The following is a 4377-nucleotide window of genomic DNA, read 5'->3' as shown; positions in this document are numbered from 1 at the left end:
CATACAGTCTTGTGAGGGTACCCTTGTAAGTAACTAGCTGCCTTTCTCTTGCTGCTTTTTAAGATTCTCTCTTTGTCTTTGAACTTTGGCATTTTAATTATAATGTGTCTTGGTGTAGGTCTGTTTGAATTTCTTTTGTTTGGGACTTTTTGTTCTTCCCGAACTTATATGTCTAATTCCTTTGCCACATTTGGGAAGTTTTCTGTCATTATTTCTTCAAATAGATTCTCAATCTCTTCTCTCCTCTCTTTTCCTTCAGGTACTCCTATGATCTGGATATTGTTCCGCTTCATGTTGTCCCAGAGGTCTCTTAAACTATCCTCATTTTTTAAATTTTTCTTTTCTTCAAATAGATTCTCAATCCCTTGCTCTCTCTCTTTTCCTTCAGGTACTCCTATGATCTGGATATTGTTCCGCTTCATGTTGTCCCTCTCTTAAACTTGACGTTCTCATTGTGCTCATCCATTCTCCCCATATGTTTTTTGAGCATCATGTCTCTGGTAGGTTGCTTGCTTCCATTTCACTTAGCTTATTTTCTGAAGTTTTCTCTTGTTGTTTCATTTGTGGCATGTTTCTTTGTTTCCTCATTTTATTAGTCTCTCTGTGTTCATTTCTATGTGTCAGGAATATTTGTTTCTTCTCTCAGCCTTGGCCTGATGGCCTAATGTTGAAGGTGTCCTGTATGGCCCGTTGGTACACTCTCCCTGATCCCGTATGCTGGGGGCTCTAGATGTGATCTTTGTGTGGGTTGTGTTTGATCTTCTGTTGTTGCAAAGCCTTTATTGTTGTTAGTTCATCAGTGGTTAGGATTAATGCTCAGGATGACTAATTGTAAGAATTGGCTGCAACCACAGGGTAAGAGTTACTGTGTCGGGGCTGACCCTACTAAGTGGGATTTGCCCTGGCAGGCTTGTGTACTTATTGCAACCATCCTTTGTGAGTACTGCTAATGGGTCTAGTCAGGAGTTGCTCTATTGTGGTCTGGTGCCAACCTCTGGATGCTTTGGTTTTATGGCCCCTTGAGAGGGGCTCCCCAGTAGGCCAAGTTCAGCTGGTGCTTTTGATTGCTCAGGGCTACCCGGATGGAACTACAAAGTGATCCGCAGATGGCTGTTGCCTATGATGGATCTATAGGTAAGTGGAAGAGACAACATTGTAGGCAATGGTCAGTTATCCCCCGTTCCTGACCTAGGGAAGTTTAGCAGAGGGACCAGTGCTCCTCCAGGTTTGACACTGCCTGTCAGTTGCCCGTAAGTCTCTGAAACTAGAAGAACCTCTGGGTGATATGAGTGTTGGATGGCGTAGGGACCCCAGGAGTCTCCTGGATTTATTCAGTAAATTTCCCCCTGCTACTGCAGTATCATTTTATATGCCAGCATTCTCTCCGTGCTTCTTGTATAAGTTTTCAATCATAGCAAGGTCAGCTTCTGCCCAACTTGGGCCTGAATGTGCCACTCTAGGGCAGAGGCAGCTTCCTATCAACATACAGTGGGCACTTTGTGTATTGGATGGGGCAGGAGCTCAGGGAGTCAAGGGCTGTTAGGCCAATAGCCTCAGTTTTCTTCAATTTCTGTGTCTGCACATTCCTGCAGTAATCACAGATCACATGGAGACAAGTTGCTGTCTGGGGCAGGCAAACAGACCCTGCAATCCCCTCAAGAGATATTGCAGCTTGTACAGGCAGCAGTGGTCTGCCCACAGCTTTTCCCCCTGAAATGCGCTCACTGCTCTAGCCAAGGTCTGTTGCCTGTGCAGAATACACAACCCCAGAGCCAAGCAGGGCACGGGAGGCTGCCTGTCAATGGGCCACAGCACTTTGTGGTTTGGGTGAAGCGGGATCTCAGGACCGTCAGGCCAATACAGCCTCAGTTTTGCAGTAACTTGTGTGCCTGGGCGTTCCCGCTGTAGTCACTAAGCACGGTGAGACCAGCTACCATCTGGGGAGGTCTCACAGACCCGTGTGTTCCCCAGACGCAATATTGCAACTCTTGCTGGCAGCAGAGATCTGCCTGCTACTGATTTCTGTGCAGTGCCTGCCCTGTGCAAGCCAAAATTTGTTGCCACTGTGTATTGGGAAACCCAGAAGGAGGAGCAGGGCAGTTGCAGTTCACTGTCAATGGGCCACCTGGGGCAATTTGTGAGTAGGGTTGGGCGGGGTCTCAGGGAGAGTAGCAGTCAGATCAGTATAGCCTCAGTCTTGCTGCAACTTCTATAATCTTTCGTGTGTTTCCACAGAAGTCCCAGATCACAGCAAGACCAGCTGCTGTCTGGCAGTGAACCGCAGATCCCTGAGATCTGCTGAAGTTCGTGTTGGCAGCAGTGTTCCGTCTGAAAGTATCTTGGAAATGTGGTGCTCACAGTGCTGGCTGCCAGTTTCAAATATTTGGCCTTGAATGAGCACAGGGCGTGGCAGCCATCCAGCAACAAAAGCCCCAGGCAATCTGCAGGTTGGGTGTGGTGGGCTGATCCCCACAGGCCAGTTCTTCCTAATGGCCCTGTGGGAGGGGTCTGCACAGTCAAAGAGGCATGGTCTGTAGATTGCCGGGTAAGGGAGCAGGACTAAGGCACAATGGTGGCTGCCCTTCCAGCCCTCTTTCTGGCACCAGGTAATGCAGACTTTCTCAGTATGGGTCCCGCGAGCCTCTGACCCACCACCGGTGTCCCGGGTGAGTGTCTGCAGGTCAGAAAGCCTGTGTGTGAGTCCTTCAAAGGGGTGTCTAGGGTTTCAGTTTCCTTCTGTCTCACCCAGATGGCTGTAATCCCCTCTGGTTTTTACCGTCAGAGTTATTGGAATTTCCTCTTCTCTGGACTGGGACCCTGGGCTGGGGAGCTCCCAGACGAGGCCAGGACGCCCCCTCTCCTTCAGAGGAGCCTCTGCAGCCTCGCTCTCTTTCCCGGTGATCCTCCACCACCTGTGGTTGCGGGTCCAGCCTGATTCAGGACTTTGCCCCTCCTACCAACTTTGATGTGGCTCCTTTTTTATATTATCAGACCTACCTGTTATGATCATCTGGACTTCAGGTGATTCTCCACGTTGATTATTTTATAATTTGGTTGTAATTTCAATGCGGACCTGGGAGGAGACGAATCCTGCTTTTACCTAGTCCGCCATCTCCCCTTAGTGAATTCTTTTGATTTTTAAATTCATATCCATTTGCTATTTTCTCTATATTACATGTATGAGTATATGTAGGTATGTGTATGTATATATGCATGTTTCAAAATGATGATACCGATATCACTACAGTATGACGAAAGAATACAAATCTCTTCATATTTATCCTTTTGTGTTTCACTTAGCATTTTAGATGTGTAACTTCATGTCTTTTCTATATTTGGGGGTATTTTAGCCATTATTCCTCAAATATTTATGCCACAATCTCTTTTTCTTCTTCTAAAACTCCAATTACACTTCTGCTAGATTTTTTAAATACGTGGATTGATCCATACACCGCTGAAATTTTATTAATTTAAAAAATCTCTGTACCCTCTGTTCAGATTTTATTAATTCCTCTTGGGCTGTCTTTAAGTTCACGGACTCTTCTTTCCTGTCATTTCTATTCCACTGGTAAGCTTATCTAGTCATTTAAAAAATTTTAGATAGTATATTTTCAGTTCTAGAATTTACATTTATTCTCTTTTATAGTTTCTATTTCTCTGCCGAAGTTTTCTATATTCTCTGTCCTTTACTTAATTGGACATCATGATAATAGTTGGTTTAAAATTCTTGCATAATAATCTGGGTCATGTTAGAGTCAGTGCCCATCAATTGTATTTTCTCTTAATAATGGGTCATATTTTCCTCTGGCTGGCATGTTTTCTGTTATATAATCTACAATTGTTTTCGTATATGTGTATAATGTATGTTTTCCTGGATACTTTTAGGATTTTCTTATTGTAACTGGTTTTCGACAATTTATTTTTTTTTCTTTCTTTTTTTTTATTGGGGTAATATTGGTTAATACAATTATATAATTTTCAGATGTACATTATAATTTGACATCTGTATATTCTATTGTGTTTACCACCCAAAGTCCTCTTTCCTTCAGCTACCATATATTTGATCCCCTTTACCCACTTCACCCTCCCCCTAAAACCTATATTTGACACCCTTTACCCTGTCTACCTCCCTCCTCCTCCCCCACCCCTTACCCTCTGGTAACCACTAGTCTATAGTCCATGTCCATGAGTCCCTGTTTGTTTGTCCTGTTCATTTGTTGCTTTTAGGTTTATATCCCACATATAAGTCATATCATGTGATTTTCAACTTTTTCTGTCTGGCTTATTTCACTTAGAATGATCATCTCGAGGTCCATTCATGTTGTCGCAAATGGCAGTATTTCATCTCTTCTTATGTCTGAGTAATATTACATTGTA

This window comes from Pteropus alecto, unplaced genomic scaffold (genome assembly GCF_000325575.1).
Source record: "Pteropus alecto unplaced genomic scaffold, ASM32557v1 scaffold139, whole genome shotgun sequence".
NCBI lineage: Eukaryota > Metazoa > Chordata > Mammalia > Chiroptera > Pteropodidae > Pteropus > Pteropus alecto.
The sequence above is the reverse complement of the archived record's forward strand: the minus strand, read 5'-3'. Positions refer to the sequence as shown.